This window comes from Pongo pygmaeus, chromosome 18 (assembly GCF_028885625.2).
Source record: "Pongo pygmaeus isolate AG05252 chromosome 18, NHGRI_mPonPyg2-v2.0_pri, whole genome shotgun sequence".
Lineage (NCBI taxonomy): Eukaryota > Metazoa > Chordata > Mammalia > Primates > Hominidae > Pongo > Pongo pygmaeus.
Window position 1 is genome coordinate 25975041 of NC_072391.2, and position 21541 is coordinate 25996581.

Genomic DNA, 21541 nt, shown 5'->3' on the forward strand with positions numbered 1-21541 from the left:
GAAGCAACAGATGTTCAGTGACTGGCCAATTGCGCTAGGAAATGCCACAGTCCATGGCTTAAAACAATGATTTCTAAATAGAGAAAGATGACAATCAAATGAAAGACAAGATATCCCGACATGCTCCACTGCAAAAATGTTGTTAAACATAAAAGGTCATTTGAGGAACAGCCAATGAACAATTAATTAGCACAGCAAACAATAATATTTTTGAAGGAAGAAGCAACAGAGGACATAACTTTAAATAGCTGAATTTTGAATGATTTCTTTTCCCCTACTAAATATAAAAGGTTTTTTTTTTTTTTGTGGAAACTATGAGGTCATTGTTTTCCAGAGTCTTTACTATAGGAAACAGCTGTGGGGACTACACAAACAGAGAACACTGCCCTATTTAGCAGCCCCTCATTGTGAGAAGTGTATAGATGGGGACAGGAAAAATCCATCAAGCCACGCACAAATAAAACAAAAGTAGCAGAGTCAAACTAAAAACTTTAAGTCACACAAAGGAAGATGTAAAACAACTAACTCAGGAAAAGCATCTATATGATTACAGCTGTATCTTGATTTAAGAGATAGTTCCATGTTTAGACTAGATCAGTTCCTTTCTACACGGGTCACCAAAAACTTAAATGATTCACATTGCACAGTACCTGAAAATGGTAACATTCAATAAATATAGCTTTTAATAAAAGTTTTCTTGGGATTCTTATGTTCAAATACTATATGACCCAACCAAAACGAAACTTATCCACCCAACTCCAGAATGGCTTTCCATTTTATTTTTCCAATCGTCAAGAGTGCCATCCCCAAACGCCCTGTTTCAAAACCTCTGTTATTTTCATCTCCTCCTCCTTATCCACTCTTCACACGCCCATAAAGCTGCCAAACACTGTCAACACTGCTTCTAACATACATTTTTATAAGCTCAAAAGTCAGAAGAAAGCAGCAAGAGACAAAGAAAAGAAAGTAAGTGAATCCAGCCCAATCCACTATGAGGCATGTGACTGCCCCTCTACAGTATCACCCAAGACTCTGCTTAAGCTTGTGCAATGATAGGAAAAATACTATTATGTGAGGCAGCTCATCCTATTTTCAGACAACCTGCTCATAAATCCTGTATACGAGGCCTGCCATTTCCTTTTCTAATTTCTCCTCTCCTCTCTCAAAGCTTAAAGCCCAAGAGTAATCACAGTCCTCAAGTGAGGTCTGACCCAAGCCCACAACAGAACTGGCCCACCACCAGCACATCCACATTTATAACATCAGAGGCTGGGGCTGGCTGCTCTGCAAGCTGTCTTTGGTTGTGCCATGTTCCTCTCAGATTAATCAACACATTGTGCACCTCCTACAAACCAGGCACAGAGATTCGATGTTGAATAAGACATAATCACTGCACATGAGGGAGTTGGGGGGAGACGGCAATGGATTTAGGAAACTGAATCATTTTGCCTCTGAGAGTGATTTTTCTGTGTTTTTAACCAGTTCATACAACATGGGGATTATCTGATCCTTGAAGAATGTATGAAAAAATCCATCCAATCCTGCTACCCTTTGAGGGAACAGGCAGTTCTTTAATAGCTTTCCATTTCTTCCTCAGTTATCAGTCAATTCAGGCTTTCCTACTATAGCATTTTTAGTTGATATTTTGTGGAAAGTTATTGATTTTATCAGTGACAGGCAGGCATTCAGCAAACGTGGTTACCTGCCCCAAATTAATGCATATATTTAACATTAAAATTCACACAGATTGGCCAGGCACAGTGGCTTATGCCTATAATCTCAGCACTTTGGGAAGAAGAGATGGGCAAATCACTTCAGCCCAGAAGTTCAAGGCCAGCCTGGGCAACATGACAAAATCCATCTCTACAAAAAAATACAAAAGTTAGCCAGGCGTGGTGGCATGCACCCGTAGTCCAAACTATTCGGGGGGCTGAGGCGGAAGGACCATTTGAGCCTGGGAGGTCAAGGCTACAGTGAGCCAATATCATGCCACTACACTCCGGCCTGGGCAACACAGTGAGACCCTGTCTCTCACACACACACACACACACACACACACAAAATCGAACAGATTACTTTGTTTTTGAAACTTGACGAAATGATTCTAAAATTTGGAGAAACTTTAAATAGCATGAGAAAGAAGAATAAGCAACAATAACACCATACAGCACCAGTAAAAGAATTGATGAAACAGAATACGAAATTCAGAAATAAACCATAACTCTAAATACAGAGAAACCTTTTGTAAATAAGCAGGATGATCTTAAGGTTGGAGTAACAATGGTAACAACATCAGTTAGCTCTCAGTGAGCCCTGATGGCATGCCAGGCCCCCTGCCAAGTTTTTCTCTCATTTGTTTTCAAAACAGCCTTATGAAACAGATATACTCTTATCTCCACTTTACAGATGAGGAAATTAAGCCCAAAGAGTTAAGTGCCAAAGGTCCCGAGGCTAGCAAGTGGTGCAGCCAGGATCTGAACACTAACCACTCACTATACTACACGAGATGGGAAATACCAAACCTTAAAGGAAATCCTCACTGTACACATGCACCAAAGTAAACTCCATATTCTAAAGAGATAAATATTTTAGAACACAGTAGAAAAAAAGCTAAAAAAAAAAAAAGAAAGAAAAATTATCCTATATACAAGAATACCATTTTCAGCTATACAGTAACAAAAGCAGTAAGGGAAAAGGTCAGGTTAAAAAATATAAATTAAAACTTTCTGTGATATACAAAAGTACCAAACTAAAAGAGCAAAAGAATGAGGGAAATATTTTTATCAAATGTACCAAATGTTTAAGTTGTTACTTTATAAACACACACACACACACACACACACACATATATTCTATAGAGAGCTCTTATAACGTTTAAAAATCAAAAACAGTCTTCAAAATCTAAATAGACATCATAATCAAATGGGATTTATTTCTGGAATGAAAGGAGGTTCAACATATGAAAATTGATCGTAACATGAACAAAATAATGAGAAAAAAGCACACCATGATCATCTCAGTTGATGCAGAAGAAAGCATTTGACAAAATTCAACACTCTTTCATGATTAAAAAAAAAAAAACACAACAAATTGAGAATAGAAGGAAACTTCCTCAACATGATAGAAGCAGCATATAAAAAAGCCCCCAGCTAACATCATACTCAATGGTCAAAGACTAAAAGCTTTTCCTCTAAGCCCAAGAAAGAAGACAAGGATGCTTACTTTTACCACTTCTATTCAACATAGTATGAGAAGCTCTAGCCAGAGCAATTAGGCAAGAAAAAGAAACAAAAGCCGTTAAAAATGAAAAGGAAGAAGAAAAATGATCTCTTTTCACAAATGACATGATCTTGTATGTAGAAACACCTAAAGATTCCACACCAAAATCTGTTAGCACTAATAAATAAATTCAGCAAATTGCAGGATACAAAATCAACATGCAAAAATCAATTGCACTTTGATATACTAGTAATGAACAATCCAAAAATAAAACAAAATAATTCCATTTACAATAGCATCAACAAGAATAAAATACTTAGGAATAAATTTAACCAAGGGAGGAAAAAAACGGTACACTGAATACCACAAAACATAGTTGAAAGGAATTAAAGACATAAATAAATGGAAAGACATCCCATCTTCATGGCTTAGAAGACTTAATATTGTTAAGATGACAATATTACCCAAATCAATCTACATATTCAAGGCAATCTCTGTCAAAATCCTAACAGCATCTTTTTGAAGAAATAGAAAAGTCCATCCTAAAATTAATATGGAATAATCTCAAGACACTGAAGCAAAACAATCTCGAAAAAGACAAAACTGAAGGACTCACACTTCCTGATTTCAAAACTTACTACTGTACACAGCTACAGCAATGAGAACAGTGGGGTAAAGATACCTAAAGACAACGCCTAATAAAAACAGACACATAAATCAATGGAATAGAACACAGAGTCAAGAAATAAACCCTCGCATATATGAGCAATTGATTTTCAACAAGGGTACCAAGATCATTCAACAGGGAAAGCACAATTTTGTCACCCATGGTATAGTCCTGGGAAAACTGGACAGCCACATGCAAAAGAATAAAGTTGGACCCTTACCAAAAATTAATACAAAAATTAATTCAAAATGGATCAAAAACCTAAACATAAGAACTAAAACTATAAAACTCTCAGAAGAAAACATAGAGGCTTTATGACACTGGATTTGGCAATTATCTATTGAATATGACCAAAAGCACAGGCAACAAAAGAAAAACTACAAAAAGTGGACGTCATCAAAATTAAAAACTTGGCTGGGCATGGCGGCTCACACCTGTAATCCCGGCACTCTGGGACGCCAAGGTGGGCGGATCACCTGAGGTCAGGAGTTCGAGACCAGCCTGGCCAACAAGGTGAAACCCTGTCTCTACTAAAAATACAAAAAATTAGTTGGGCATGGTGGTGGGCGCCTGTAATCCCAGTTACCCAGGAGGCTGAAGCAGGAAAATTGCTTCAGCCCGGGAGCCGGAGGCTGCAGTGAGCTAAGATCGTGCCACTGCACTCCAGCCTAGGCAACAAAGCAAGACTTCATCTCAAAAAAAAAAAAAAAACACTTTTGTGCCTGAAAAGGCACTACCAAGACAGTGAATGACAGAATGGAAAGTAATAGCTGCTATTCATATATCTGATAAGAAATTAACATCTAGAATACATAAAGAACTCTTACAATTCATCACCACCACTAACAAAAAACTAATTCAAAAATTAGCAAAGACCTCAATAGATATTTCTCCAAAGATATATAAATGACCTATACGCACTTGAAAAGTGCATCATTATTCATTAGGAGAATGTAAATCAAAACCACAATGAGGCCTAGTGTGGTGGCTCATGCCTGTAATCCCAGCACTTCAGGAGGCCAAGGCAGGTGGATCACTTGAGCCCAGGAGTTCAAGACCAGCCTAGGCAACATGGTAAAACCCCATCTCTACAAAAACACAAAAATTAGCCAGGCATAGTGGCACGCACCTGTAGTCTGAGATACTCAGGGGAACTGAAGCAGGAGGATCCTTTGATCCCAGGAGGTTGAGTATAGAGTGAGCCATGACTGAACCACTGCACTCCAACCTGAGTGACAGAGCAAGACCCTGTCTCAAACAAAACAAACAAAAAAAAAGAGATACCACTTTACACCCACTAGGATGGCTATAATCAAAAACAAATGGAAACTAACAAATGTTGGTGAAGATGAAGAAAAATCAGAACCCTCATCCATTATTGGTAAGAATGTAAAATGGTACAGTTAGTGGAAGATAGTTTGACAGTCCCTCAGAAAGTTAAACATAGAATTATATGATCTGAAAAAAGTGAAAACAAGAACTCAAACAGATTAAAGAAAACAAGAACTCAAACAAGGACATTCGTAATACTGTTTAATGTTTAATGATTTATATGGTATTATCACATTGCTAAGTGATAATTTACTTATTCTGTCCTCTTCCTTTGGACGTTTTCCTCCCTACTCTTTTTTTTTTTTGTTTGTTTGTTTTACTATAATGAACACGAATCGTGTTAATAGCTTTTTGCTTTGTTGGATTGTTTCTTTAGGATACATTTGCAGACGTATCCTTAGAACATCAAAAACGTATGCACATCTTTTTGATTTCTCATGTGTTATATTACGTTGCAAAGAAAAGAAATTACAAAAATTACAGTGCTGCTAGTTGATAGTAAACTCCTACATCAATATTCACAGGATCATTATCCACAATAACCTAAAGGGGGGAACGATCCAAGTGTCTACTGACAGATAAAAGAATAAAAACCTGTTACATACAAATGATGGAACAGTATTCAGCCATAAAAAGAAATGAAATTCTGATACATGCTATAACATGGATGAACTTTGAAAACATTATGTTAAGTGAAATAAGCCAGACAAAAAATTTTTGCACATTATATTGTAGAATTCCCTTTTTATAAGACACCTAGAATAGGCAAATCCATTGAGACAGAAGAAAAATAGAGATTACTGAAGACTAGAGAAGAGTTACTGTTTAATGCATACAAAGTTTTTGTTTGGGATGATGAAAAAGTTCTTGAAATGGAGAGATGGTTGTACAACATTGTCTGTACCTAATACCCCAGGATTGTGGTTTTTTTCATTTGTTTTGTTTTGTTTTGTTTTGTTTTGAGATGGAGTTTCGTTCTTGTTGCCCACCTGGAGTGTAATGGCTCAATCTCAGCTCACCGCAACCTCCACCTCCCAGGTTCAAGAGATTCTCCTGCTTCAGCCTCCCTAGTAGCTGGGATTACAGGCATGTGCCACCACGCCTGGCTAATTTTGTATTTTTAGTAGAGACGGGGTTTCTCCATGTTGGTCAGGCTGCTCTCAAACTCCCAACCTCAGGTGATCCGCCCACCTCGGCCTCCCAAAGTGCTGGGATTACAGGTGTGAACCACTGCACCCAGCCGGATTGTATACATAAAATGGTACATTTTATGTTGTGTATATTTTATTACAATTAAAAAAGTTTTTAAATGCTAAGAGATAAATGAGCAAAGAATGGATATACCAAATTTAAATTACAAAACCAAACTCATTCTACGAATGGTTTGAGTAACCAACATGTACCATTTACTGTGCTGGGTGAAGTTTATTATCAACTAGCAGCACTGTAATTTTTGTAATTTCTTTTCTTTGCAACATAATATAACACATGAGAAATCAAAAAGATGTCCATATGTTTTTGATGTTCTAAGCATATGTCTGGAAACGTATCCTAAAGAAACAATCCAAGAAAGCAAAAAGCTATTAACACGATTCATGTTCATTATAGTAAAACAAACAAACAAAAAAGAGAGTAGGGAGGAAAATGTCCAAAGGAAGAGGACAGAATAAGTAAATTATCACTTAGCAATGTGATAATACCATATAAATCATTAAACATCGAACAGTATTACGAATGTTCTTTAGAAACATGTAAAAAATGTTTTACAAGTTGCATTTAAAAATCATAATCCAAAGTGGTCTGACCAGAATAACAACCATATAAAATATCATAAGTGGACAAGAAGTACAAAAATGTACATCAATGGCACCTCTTAGGGCAACGTGTTCCAGAGTAAGAGCATGTATGTCACACTGCCCTAAGTTCAAGTTGAAGCTCTGCCCCTGCAAATGTGTAAAGAACCAAACTAGGTCAAATCAGAATGACAGATTTAGTGCTAGTTTACATCGTTGGTTGGGAAGACATTTTTTAAAAATCTCGGAATTGGAGTTTTATAACAAATAGAAATCTCTAGCCAAAACTCTATCCTAAACTACCAAATATTTTCCCTCATGAATTACCATGGGACCACAAATAAAACTTGTCTAAAATAGAATTTATCATCTTTGAAAAGTTCTAAATTGCTTCAGTTTCCTAAATGTAACCAGTTTCAAAGAGGCTAAGATATATACTGTTTGTCCTGAACCAGGTTCTGTCCCTTCCCCTCTCTCATCATCACTCAACCCATCCTCCATGTCCCTAGCCTCTGAGTGACCATTCTTTAAAAATAAAAGAAAAAAGACAATCATACCACAAGCTTGTCTAAAATTATTTGGTGCCTACCTTTGCAGAATGCCATTCTGCAACATAGCACCGAAGGACTTCCAGATCCAGCCCTGCTCAAACCATCACTCAGTGGGCCTCTCCCATCCTACCTTGTACCTTGTACCCTTCTGCTACAACCACCCTAGACCTTGAAATTTTCTGAAGAAGCCATGTCGTTTGAGGTTCCAAACCTTTGCACTTACAGGGTTTGCTGCCCTTCAAAGGACTTTCCCACCTTTCCCCTATCCACCTAGAAAGTTCCTACCAAATCCTTGAAGACATGGAGCAGGCATTGTTTCTTCAGTCACCTCGCAGGCCCCATTCCTCCCTCAGGTGACCTCACCCCCAGGTTTGCACAGCACTCGTCCTATCCTATTGCAATTATTTTTATACCCATTTGTCTTCCCTTCTAAACCCTGAATTCCTTGAGGGCATGGGCCACTTCACTCATCTTCATATCCCCAGCGCCTTCTAATGCAGGACCAGCACAGGAAATGCGCTCAATAAATCTGTAGACTTAATAAATCTATATCCAGTCTGCAAAATACCAACCTGATTTGTTTCTTAATGGGTATAAATTGATATTTCAGGCTGGGCACAGTGGCTCACGCCTGTAATCCCAACACTTTGGGAGGCCGAGGTGGGTGGACCACCTGAGGTCAGGAGTTCGAGACCAGCCTGGCCAACATGGTGAAAACCCACCTCTACTAAAATACAAAAATTAGCTGGGCACAGTGATGCGCACCTGTAATCCCAGCTACTCAGGAGGCTGAAGCAGGAGAATCACTTGAACCCAGGAGGCAGAGGTTGCAGTGAGCCGAGATCACACTGATCACACCACTGCACTGCAGCCTGGGCAACAGAGCAAGACTCTGTCTCGAAATAAAAAATAAAGTAAAATAAACTGATATTTCTGCAGCTCTACGCTGTATTCAGCGCTAAGAGCAGGTAGTCAAACTGCAAAGCAAACCAGGTGTCATGACTGTGCCTTCCTGGTTTTCCTGCTGCCTCTCTGACTGCCCCTTAAGAGGTCCTCTCTCTCCTCCTGTTCTCTCATTTTTAGTTTCCCTCAAAGGCTTAGTCATGGGCCTCAGACCTTCGAAATATGCTCCTGGCTTCAATGATCACCTCTATGCAGCTGAATCCAAGTCTATACAGCTAGTCCTAAATTGCACCTGATTTGCAACTGTCTATTAAGACTTCCTCTCTCAAGTGGGAAGGTCATATCCTATGGTTCCCAACCCCACATATTCAAATTAAATGCACAATCTTTCTGCTCCTCATGCTCCACAAACCACTTCCCTTTCTAAGTGCTCAATTTCTATCAGCTATTAAATTTATATCAAATATCCCTATTATTTCTTTATCACCTTGGCCTGAAATCTCAGTATTCCCTTTACCACTCCGCCTCTTGTAGTTTTCTTCATAATGTCCAATGTCCTCCAAAATGTCACTTGGATTCACCTTTCCTCCTCCTTTTCCTCACTTCATTCCTGTGACTGTTTTCTCCCTGTATTTATCTTCTCCTCCATTTGATTCATTTTCACTCACCATCAGACCCATTTTTCTAAAATCATTTTCATCAAGTCAATCTCTCTGCACAACTCAAGAAGGCCCAATTAAATCACTACTGATTGCAGCCTCAAGGCTAAACTGCTGTGACAGACTCTCAAAGCCATCCATCATGTGCCCCCTCTCCTCTCCCCAGTTATCTAAATTTATCTCCCCTTCATTCCAAATCAGTGGTTCTCAATTTTGCTGCCCAGGGACATTTGGCAGTATCTGGAGATGTTTTTAATTGCCATGACTTGGAGTAGGGGGGAGTACAACCACATCTAGTGGGTGAAGGCCAGGGATTCTGCTAAACATCCTACAGTGCCAGGACAGCCCCCAACAACAAAGAATTAGCCAGCCCAAAATAGCAACAGTGCCAAGGCCGAGAATCTGCTCCAAATCAAGGCTCTCTGTCCCCAGACCATGCTATATCTATACCTCTGCTCAGAATATTTCCCTAGCAACCTAGAATGTCGTCTCTCTTCCCCTTAACTATCAATGTTTTATTGATCTTCAAATCCCATTCTAAGTCTATAGTCCATGGCTTTAAATACCATCTACTGGTGACGCCTCCAAAATGTTTATCTTATCTTCCAAGTTCCTTACCCAGCTGCCTACTAGACATCTCAGGAGTGTACTATTTAACATATCTGAACCTGAATTCCTGACTCCCCCAAAACTGCTTCTCCTCAAATAGGTATACAGCCCCAGCAATCACCCAGTTGCTCAGGAAAACAGGTGGGAGTTATTCTGGATGCTCTCCTCAACGTTCTCTGCTCCAGTGTCTTGCCACAAATCAATCCATTAACAAGTTCTGTCAAGAGTCTACCTCCAGACACATCTTAAATCCATCCACTTCTCCATCTCCCTCCACCATCCCTTTTACCCAGTCCATCACAAAAGCCTCCTGACTGGTCTCTGCCTCCATTCTACTCACTATTCAGTGCCCAGAATGACCACTTCACATTTTCACAAGATCATACCAGGACTCTGTTTAAAGCCTACAACAGCCCCCATGTCTCTTGGAATAAAATCTAAACCCCTTACTTTGGTCTGTAAGGCACTATAGCTACACAAGGCAGACTCAGCCTCTGCCTACCTGGCCCTGCCTCTCCACCTCCTCCATCCCATTCTCCTCCTGGCTCTCTAGCTGCAAACAACATCTGTCAGACTTTTAAGTGCACCCTCAGCTCTTTCCAACTACAGCGCCTTCTGCATTTTATTCCTCCTGCCTGGTCACACCCATTATTCCCTCTCATACACCTATTTCTCTTTAGCACTTATACAATAATTTTTTTTTTTTTTTTTTTTTTTTTTTTTTACACAGGGTCTCACTCTGCAGCCCAGGCCAGAGGGCAGTGGCACAATCTCAGCTCACCACAGCCTTGACCTCCTGGCTCAGGTGATCTTCCCACCTCAGCCTCCGAAGTAGCTGGAACCACAGGTGTGTGCCACCACGCCTGGCTAATTTTTGCACTTTTTGAAGAGACAGGGTTTCGCCTGTTGCCCAGGCTGGTCTCCAACTCCTGGGCTCCAGCTATCTGCCTACCTTGGCCTCCCAAAGTGCTGGGATTACAGGCGCATGCCACCATGTCTCGCCTACTGTAATTTTTAATTTCATATTTACCAGTGTTTATTGAATAATATCTGCCTCCTCTGTGGCAATAAAAGTTCCGTAAAGGAAGGGACCACATGGCCTTTTACAATTTTTTTACCATTATCATATCACTTTGTTTTCCACTATACAACAAATGACTTGTACAATATGTGGCATAGAGTTAGAAAGTCAAATTTGTAGACGCTTAATTGCTGACAACAAATAAAAGGATAAATAAATGAAATCTTTCTACTTACACTTTCATACACAATGATCTCACCTCTCTCTGAGCTCCCAGTGAACTTTCCTCATCAGTACAACTTAAAACAGCTTCTCTATAAGCAGCTAAGTTCTCTGAGGGCATGAACCTAGTCCTATAACCTTTGTACTCAATCCTGTATTCCCAGCCCCTTACCTAAACTAACAATAACTGTGCAGCAAATGTGATTCAGGTCCAAAATATGGAGTTCATAATTATCCCATGTATTTTTATTCCTCAATTAGTCCTCTTGGAAAATTTATTGTAATTCTTACACTTCACTTTTACCAAACTTGGTAAGATGTGGCAAACATCAGCTCAAAGCTTACTGGAGAGAGATCCACATGTGTTGATATACGTGTTGAAACAGTCTGAAAGGAATGTGTTTTAAGAAAGACTTCCAAAAACACCTAAGCCTGAGGAGCAATGGTACAAACGTGAAGCTAGCTGCAGATGACCTTATTTTCACTCCAATTCAGCACCACATTCTCAGAGGAAAAAATGTCACGTTTCAGCACATCCCCTCTGCCCATGTATGTGTTATGTTGAAACCTGTCGTTTCATTGCTTGTACTGATAAGGCCACCCCAGGCCCAGGACCCAGTTTGTGCACCAGCAGTGCAGGGGCACACAGAGTTCACAGTCAGTGGAAGTCAGAACTCTGGTTCTGTTCCCTCAACCTCCAGCCAGTGGGTGAACTCACTTCCCTCATCCTGAAAGGCTAGGGACTACTCACACCACATCCAAGTCTCCTTCCAAGTCTAAAACTTCATGATTCTATCAACCTTCTCCCTCAGAGATGTGGAGCTTTGCTAAAACACAAGTGATGGCATTTGATAGACCAGAGAACTGACCAGGAAGGGATGTACTTTTTATTTTATACTCTGTCAAAAAGCTAAATGTGACCTACACAATTTCATTTTTTCCCCCAAGGGACACCCTGAAGTCAGTGTGCTTTGTGGAAAACACTGAAATATCAGTATACTAAAGAGCTTGACACAAACCAGAAAAAAACTGTGTACCATGGGTTTGCAGCATAGCACCAGAACCCCCAGCATGCATGCATGGAAAAGCAGGCTGGGAAACTCAGCAAGTGTGAGCCTCCGATTGCCAGGTTGTTCACCACTAGTCTCTTATACAAGTTTATTCCTTTTGTGACTTGAGAATGCTGACTAATAAATAAGCACCACAAGGCACCAAAGTTCAAGGAAAAAAAATATGGGAAAGAGAATTCTATTCATCAATTACTATTTGTTTCACTGCAAATCTGGAAGGAGTCCCCACAATTCTTTTATCAATAGATCACTCTGTGCTAGCTGTTCTTCGCCAGCACAATTTAAAAACTGCTGCCATAAAATTTATCTTTCTTGCTTGAAAGATTACCATCCATCTTTTTACTTGTTGCAAAATGGCTCTGAGCTCTAAAACTCAGAAAGCATTTGTAAGAATCTGGGGCACCCATGCTCCTACGAAAGGAATAAGCTGATTCCCTTTAAAACGGCATATCATGTATTCAAAGTGATTTATTTACTCTCACTATTTTACTAAGAAAGTGATGCAAGGGTCCTGCCAGTGAAGCCCAAGTTTTACCCTAGTACTGCTGCAAACACATATACACACTCAGAGACAGAGAAGGAGAAAGAGAGAGGGAGAGATTGGGGGGGAGACAGAGAGAGAGAGAGAGCGAGACATAACAACGTAACCATTTTAAAGGCTGGGGAAGTAAAAGGAAACTTGCTCTGAGTCTCCAAACTTTCCTCCAAACAGTTTCTCAGCCTCAGCACTATTGACACTTTGGGGTGAAAATCCTTTATTAAGGGGGGCTGTCCTGCACATTGTGTGACATTTAGCAGCATCCCTGGAATCTACCACCACATGCCAGTAGCACCCTGATCCCAGCTGTGACAACCAAGTAGGGTTCCAGACATTGACAAATGTCCCAGGGGATGGGACCAGGGTGGGGTGAGGACAGGCAAAAGTGCCCGTGTTGAAAACCAGTGCTCTAAGAGTAGGAAACAAAAAAAAAAAAAAAAAAAATCTGTGTAAAAAGAGAAAGAATAAAGGCAATGGCTAGAGACATTTTTTAAAGCATATCAAGGTGGAGCTAGTCAACTCATTTCATCCTGGGAAATGAAAACCCAACTTTAACAACCATCTAGCCCATCCAAAACCAAAAACCATCTACTTGGCAAGCTCCTAAAACTCAAATCAATGTGGTTAGAAAGGAAGAAAGAATTCTAACTGAAAAACTTACAAAGAAAAGCATTAGTAACTTAAAGTTTTTAAGATAATAAAAGCACAAAGATGTAGTAAGTGCTTTTCTAACCCCAAGGTAAACTATCTCAAGATGGCAAATTGGTTTTATCTCCTCTGCCAGCTTCAACTAGGTGGTGGTGGCTGCCTGGAGCCCTTCTAGAACGGAGCAGGATTCTAAGGCTGAATGTGAGCGATCTGAAAGTGAAGAATATCTGAATGAAATAAGGATGTCCACCCCAAGCAGGCAAAGCACAGTGAGGTATGACTCAGATCCATCTTCTGGTGTTTAACTTTCTTTTTTTTTTTTTTTTTTCCTTTTTTGAGGCAGAGTCTCACTCTGTCACCCAGGCTGGAGCGCAGTGACGTGATCTCTGCTCACTGCAACCTCCACCTCCTGGGTTCAAGGGATTCTCGTGCCTCAGCCTCCCGAGTAGCTGGGATTACAGGTGTGTGCCACCACGCTCGGCTACTTTTTGTATTTTTTTAGTAGAGATGGGGTTTCACCATGTTGTCCAGGCTGGTCTGGAACTCTTGGTCTCAAGTGATCCACCCACCTTGGCCTCCCAAAGTGCTGGGATTACAGACATGAGCCACTGCATCCTGCCTTAGCATTCAACTTTCTTTATACTCAAAATAATACCCATCAAATTTAGCTAAAATAAAACCTTTTTTAAAAAAGTAATCAATTTGCTAGAGTTACCTAACTGGGGGAATAAAAAGGGGAAAAGAATCTAATTATATCACTTCCTTGCTTAAAAATCACCTCTGGATTTTCAACTTGCAGAGGATGAAATCCAAACCAGCATAGCTCACGAAGCCCTTCACAGTGTGTTTCCAACACTCTTCTCCCAGGCTTCCTGCACCCCCACTGCTCTCTATGGTGCAGACAGCCACTAAATGTCTATTCCCCAAAACCACATGCCCTTTCATGCCACTCCACCACTTCCTCGCCCCGCAAATTTCTATTCATCTTTCAGAACACTACTCAGGAGCCACCTTTTTTGGTAATGCTTTCCTTGTTCCTTGGTGCCTGCTATACACAGGATGGTCCTTGAGCCAAAAGCACTGGCATCACCAGGGAGCTTGTTAGAAATGCAGAATCTTGGGTACCACTCCAGCTCTACCGAATCTCAATTTGCTTTGCAGCAAGATCCCCAGGTGAATTATGTGCATACTGACGCGTGAAAAGCGCTGTCTCAGGGAACTTCCTAGATCCTACTAGACTCAGCTCTTCATAGCTTCCTGGGAGGTAAACCCCTCCTTTACTCATCTCCTCTATGAAGACAGGAAAACCCAAACACCCACCCTCCAGCCTCCGTGACAGCCAGCTGACATGGTTATAGCCAATGAAATATCAGCAGAAGCCTGCTGAGGGGCTTCTGGAAGAATTTTTATTTCCCTAATGACTTCCTGCCGTCCTGGGTAGAATGCCGGGTGCTGTGGCTGCCATCATTGGACGACCATGAGGTGACAAACTTAAGAACAAAAAGCCAATGATAGCTAAAAAGACAACAGGTGGAAATACAGAAATGGTCTGGATCCTTGTTGGGCCCAACAAGCCAATGAACCATAGAACCATCCACCTCCGGAATCACTGTGTGTGCCAATTGCCAATTGCCAATTGCAACGTTTTTATTGCTTAAGGCACTATCATTAGGGATTTTCCTTTCTTGGGCTGAAGGCATTCCTAACTGATTAAGTAAGCTTTCAATAAATGGGAGGTAAATGAATGAATGTAGAGTGAAACCTACTAAAGGTTCAGGAGATTACATTTTTTAAAAAGCCAGGCCTCTAAGAATCTGTTCATGTCTGCCAAAGCATGCCTATAAATCAGTCTCTGTACTTCTAGAATTATTGACCCATTTCTGTTCACAGCTTAATGGATTAAAAAATGAACACAAACTCATAAAAAGCAATGGAAATGTTCACATACAAAGATGCTGTAGAAACTGATTTTCACATTTTGGAAAAGAGGAGAAAACCAAAATTAAATACTAGGCTCTGACCTCGAAAAGTTTACAAATGCTGTGGCTACTTACAGGCAATTGTACGCAAAGAGGGGCGGGGCGGGGGGGGGGGGAGGGAGGGGAGGGTGGACCTACAGTAGTCAGTTCTGATCATTCTCCCTTTCTAATTTTGAGATCTCAGCTGGGCACGGTGGCTCACGCCTGTAATCTCAGCCCTTAGGGAGGCCGAGGCAGGTGGATCAAAAATTAACTGGGCATGTAGCGGGCGCCTGTAGTCCCAGCTACTTGGGAGGCTGAGACAGGAGAATTGCTTGATTGAACACAGAAGGCAGAGGTTGCAGTGGGCCGAGATCAGGCCACTGCCCTCCAGCCTGGGCGACAGAGTGAGACTCCATCTCAAAAATAATAATAATAATTTTGAGATCTCTGACATAGATCTCATTTTTTTCCAGTCCCTATCTCAGGCAAGTACTTCCATTCAAATTGCCAAGATCAAACGATTTTTTTCCAAGAAAAACAACATTGAGCAGCATAAAATATAAGTAAAAAGTATTAAACGGGGAGAGATGCACACTGGCCATGTAGTTCGTCAGCAAGAAAGCTGGACCTTAACAAGTGCAGATCCTCAGCTAGATCACCTTTTTATATTTTAACAAAATCATCTCCTTTTACTTAAATGTTGTTATAAAGAAGCTTTATAGCACCAATGGGAAACCAGTACCTTTTGCCATGAATTGAAGACAAATGGAAACCCAATAAAAACATAACCTTATTAAATTCTAGCTACTGTTGCCTGCCAACGCTTCTAGACTTGAAGCTTGTTCTCTCTGTTTAAAAAAAAAATGGGTGGGGGGTGAACAAGAGGTGTTAAAAACAGACTAACATCAAGCTGAGACTTCGTCCTGGGCAAGATCAGGATAGGAAAAAAAAAAGGAATTAATCTCCTTCTCCCTGTGTGACTTCACGCTGTTTTTGTTTTGTTTTGTTTTTAGAGATAGAGTTTCCTGTTGCCCAGGCTGGAGTGCAATGGCGCGATCTAGGCTCACCGCAACCTCCACCTCCCAGGTTCAAGCAATTCTCCTGCCTCAGCCTCCTGAGTAGCCAGGATAACAGGCATCAACCACCACGCCCGTCTAATTTTGTATTTTTAGTAGAGATGGGGTTTTTCCATGTTGGTCAGGCTGGTCTCGAACTCCCGACCTCAGGTGATCCACCTGCCTTGGCCTCCCAAAGTGCTAGGATTACAGGCATGAGCCACTGCGCCCCACCCGATTCCATGCTGTTTAATACCATATTCATGTCCCACCTAAAAGTATCCCTTACACAATCTCACATCATGTTCCCCTTCTGCTTAGAGTAACAGCCCAATTTCTTAGTGCATTCTAAATGGTCCCATACCATCCAGTACCAGTCCACCACTCGGCTCTCAAATCTCACCGTCACTACACTTGCAGCCCCACCAGCAGACAGCAAAGGAGGGCTTGGCCAAGGGCCATACATACCCCCAGGGATGTATAGCTCACCCCTGTAATCCCAGCACTTTGGGAGGCCAAAGAGGGGAGGGTGGCTTGAGGACAAGAGTTCAAGACCAGCCTGGGCAACAGAGCAAGACCCTGTCTCTAAAAATAAAATAAAAATAAAAAGTAGCCTGTCAGCACATCAATCACATCAGCAGGTTTTCTTTCTTCAAACCACTATCTGATATTATGTTAACTACTTCAAGTCTTTAATAACAAAAATAATAGCAGCAAATACACATGATAGTGAAGTATTTTACTTATCAGGTTGAACCCTATAAAAGTGCCAATCTGTAAATAAAAAACGGTGAAATATAGGTAATTCCACAGTGTTCGACCTAATATATCAACTGTTTGCAGCTCACAACTACCTTATAAAGTAGGTCCCAGATGAAGAAACTGTAAGCACAGAGAGGCTGCTTAACTTACCCGAGGTCACATTGCTAGTAAGTGGCAGAATCAGGATTTGAACCCATGCTCAACACTCCCACCCCACAAAAATGCAAGTTCCATGAAGGCGGACAGTCTTGTTCATTGCAACGTCACTCCCATTGCCTATTATCACAGAGTATGGGCACATATGTAGTAAGCTCTCAATAAATACATGTTGAGTGAGTGAGTGAGTGAGTGAGTGAATAAATGAATGAATGAATGAATCTCCTTACAATCACTGGTCGATTGCCCAGACCACTCAGAGCAACCAATGCAGAAGCCTGCCAGGCCAAGAGGAACCGAGGGAAGGAAGACCTGGGTGGGCAGGTGCCCCAGGGGCTCCGGGTGCAGTCGGGGCGTGGCGGCGCGGGCTCACCTTGAAGTCGCGGCTGTGCTGCGGGGTGTACTCCAGGGTCCAGAGGGCCCGCACCAGGTGCGCCAGCTGCTCAGTGACCTCGCCCTGACCCTGCGCGCGGCGGCCCGTAGGCTGCTCGGGGTCAGGCGAGGGCTCAGGCCGCCCCGCCCGGTACTGGCCCAGTACCACGCCGGGCACCTGCTCGGCGGCGCGGGAGAGGCGGGCGACGCGGGAGAGGCGGGCGGCGGCGGGCACGGCGGCGGCGTGGGCGCGGCGGCCGCCCGGGCGGGAAGCAGCTGCGGAGGCCGCCGCGGTCCGGGGCGGCGCCCTCAGAGCTAAAGTGCGAGAGCGTGGACAGCGTCTTGAGAACGCGGCTCATGAAGCTGCCCACCGAGCGTGCAGAATAGAGCAAGGCGGGCACGGCCGGCCCGGACGCCCCGGAGCCCCCCTTGCCGCCGCCGCCAGCGCGGCCGCTCGGAACCAGCCGCTTGCTGAAGGAGCGCTTCTTCTTCCCGCTCGCCGCCGCCTCCGGCCCGGACCCGGGCGCCGTTACCTTGGACATGGCGGCGGCCGCAGACACTCATCACCGCGCCCGCCCGCCTGGCCCGCGGCCCCGCCACGGCCGCCGCCGCATCCCGCAGCGCCGCGCCTCACCGGGCCCGGGTGCTCGACGCCCCACACACCTCAAAGCGCACCCGCGCCAGCGAGCGAGCTGGAGCCGGCTGGGCTACCGGGCGCGCGCTCGGTCCGCCTAGCTGGGCCGCTCACGTGACGCGCCTCCCGGCACCGCCCGCCCCGCGCTGAAGCCGCCTCGGCCGCCATGTTCACTGTGGGACGATAGCTGCCTCTCCAGCCGGACGCCATGCCTGGAGGCTGCGGGCGCGGTCCTGCTGCGTGAAGCCCGAGGGAGGCCATGTCTAGTGTGGGCGCGGTCCCGGCTTGGAGGAAAAGGCTGGGCTCCCGTTGGATGGTGGATCCCTGGGGTGGGTCTCTGTCTTTGCTGATCAGATGGCAGAGGCGGGAACGTGCAGGAATCAGGATGCTGTCAGTTACCAGACCGCGCAAGAGCTGGTGGACATGGCCCTGACAGGTCCTGGGCAAGTCAGCCCTGTCTGGCTCCCAAGGGACGTTGCAGATACCTACCGTCTGGGTGCCAGCGGAGCGCAGTCACAGACCCTGGCACGTCCCAGCGGGCTTTTCTTCCTGGCTGCACCTTGGAGTCCCAGCGGAACGCTGTTATCATAACTACCTTCCTTTTCATTCCAGCCTTTAAAACTCCGCCGGGCTCTCCCATCATCCATCCATCCATTCATTCATTCAGTCATTCATTCAACAGTTACTGGGGATATTGCAAAGAATTAAATCTATTAAATTAGAATCAAATGTCATATCCCCAGCGGATTAAATTAGCACGGTTTCTACCTGCCCTCTTGCAGCTTACATTCCTACTGGGTGTTTACAATACCTGTTGTGTTCCACACATTATGCCAAGCATGCAATATTTTCTTCAATCTTTAATTCACCATCTTTGAGATTGGTACAGTTCTTATCTGATTCAAACACAAGTTTTATTCACAACCCCTATACTTGACCTCTAAACCAAAGGTCACGAATCCACAATATCACAGGTCACAAACCCACAAATGAGTGAAGAATCCTGGTGTTTGAATTATCATATTGACTTTCAAGTGACTTGGGTCTCAGTGTTGGGGGAAATATAAGGAATGATGGAGACTATAGCAAACTTCAAATTAACATCTTTCTAAAGAGATGGCTGCCACTCAGCTCCAGCCAGTTGTTCCCATGTGAGAACAGGAGCTCAGCGTTACCAGATCATCTGATGTTTTAAGAGAAGGCAGAAATCCTATTTTTAAATGTTGGTTCCATTAAAAAAAAATAGTGCAGGGAGCAAAAAATAGTACATCTTTGGGATGCCTTTAGTCCAAAATCAACTAGTATATGACCTCCTCTCTATAGGCTTCCCTCTGCTAAAAGGGCTAGTCTGAGTCCTGAGGCAGATGAGAGAAATCAGGGAAGGGAGAGCCCTTCCTCCTTTTTAAAACAAGAAGGCCACCTTACACCACGTTTCAAAGTAAATGGTTTTTACCTTTGATCTCCCTCCCCATTGTAAGTAGGGCTCTATGATGACATCTCCAGGGTGCTCTGCACTGTCCCTAATCGCCTCCACTCTCCTCTTAGTCAAAATTCTTATCCGGACACCAGGAAGAAAGCCATCTGATTCTTCACACTAAAATGTGAATGCAATGGCCCTCAACTTCTGGGCAGTTTGATCCAGACTCCAGGGCCTTTGCTGGAGCTGTTCCCTCTCCCTTGAACCTTTCCTTAGCTAACTTAGAACCTTTCTACTTAGCTAACTTCCCTTCATCCTTAAAGTCTCACCTTAGATATCACCCCCTCCAGGAGATGTCCCTTCCACAGGCTGTCTTGGCACCTCTCATTCATGACACTGACTTGACCATATTGCAATTCAGTTTACAATCATCACCTTCACTAATATGTGGGCTTCAACCCAGCAGAGACCCATCTTACTCATTACTGGGTACCCAGTAAGGTAGCCATCATATAACAGGTTGATTATTTGGCAACTTTATACCTAAACAATGTCGTGTGTGTGTGTGTGTGTGTGTGTGTGTGTGATGGAGTCTCACTCTAACACCCAGGCTGGCGTGCAGTGGTGGGATCTCGGCTCACTGCAACCCCCATCTCCTGGGTTCAAGCAATTCTCCTGCCTCAGCCTCCTGAGTAGCTGGGATTACAGGCACTTGCCAGCACACCTGGCTAATTTTTGTTTTTTGTTTTTCATTTTGTTTTGTGAGAAGCAGCAAGATTTATTGTGAAGAGCGAAAGAACAAAGCTTCCACAGCGTGGAAGGGGACCAGAGCGTGTTGCCCTAATTTTTGTATTTTTAGTAGAGATGGGGTTTCACCATGTTGGCCAGGCTGGTCTCGAACTCCAGACCTCAAGTGATCCACCTGCCTCAGCCTCCCGAAGTGCTGGGATTACAGGCATGAGGCACCGCGCCTGGCCTCTAAACAATATCTGAACTTCTTGGTGGGATACCTAAGCAACTGCCTTCCCAGTCTGGGCCCCTCTCACTAAGCTTATAGGTCTTATAGGTCTCCACTGAGCCTCAAAGTTTGACACAGGCTTGAAAAAATTCCTCATTGGAATGTTCAGATGATCATTCTTAAAGACTCACCTTGAACATTCTGTAGTGAATCTTTCATTGTCCCTCTCTGTACCACCCCTTACCCCTAAGCTCGGGAAACATAAATTAGAAACAACAGTGCAGTGAATATTATCATGACCTATACCTTGTCCATCCTGTAGCTATCTCCTTAGGCTGAAACCTTGGACCAAAGGGTATGCGTATTCCATATGTGACACCTATTGTCAAGCTGACCCCCAGAAAGGTTTTATCCTGCCAGCAATGAATGGGAAACGCACATTTCCCAACCCCAACATACTGTTGAGTTTTCCAGTCTTTTTCACATTGACAAGTTTGATGAACAAAACATGGCATATTAATGCACTTTTTGTTTGTATGAGTAAGTTTGAACATCATGTGCCAGTCTCTCTGCTATCCAACATCTAAACCAACTTCCTGTCTGCAGGGGATACCAAATTAGGCAGGACAACTCAAGATCCCATTATGAAAACTGGGTAGGGTGGCAGGGAGCAGGTATTCCCCTTCCTACCCCTGGAAGCTACAGCCCAGGAAGATGACCTAAAAAAGACCACCGCCGGGTACAGTGGCTCATGCCTGTAATCTCAGCACAGGCAGACAGAGACGGGAAGAGTTTGAGACCAGGCTGGGCAACATCACGAGATCCCGTCTCTAAAAAAAATAAATAAATAAGCCTGGTGTGGTGGTGCACTTCTGTAGTCCCAGCTACTCAGGAGGCTGAGGCAGAAGGATTACTTGAGCCTAGGAGGTGGAGGCTGCAATGAGCTATGATCGTGCCACTGCCCTCCACTGCCCTCCATATAGAGCAAGACCAA

General features: G+C 43.3%; 1 long non-coding RNA gene across 2 annotated transcripts in view; it reads right to left on the reverse strand.

The window, feature by feature from the left end:
* Positions 1–17591, reverse strand: part of LOC129015099 (uncharacterized) — a 36445-nt gene extending 18854 nt beyond the window's left edge. For both annotated transcript variants that reach the window (XR_010124238.1, XR_010124236.1), the window contains exon 1: positions 17540–17591. This is a non-coding gene — a long non-coding RNA (uncharacterized LOC129015099). The remainder of the gene's footprint in view (positions 1–17539) is intronic.
* Positions 17592–21541: the final 3950 nt, after the last annotated feature.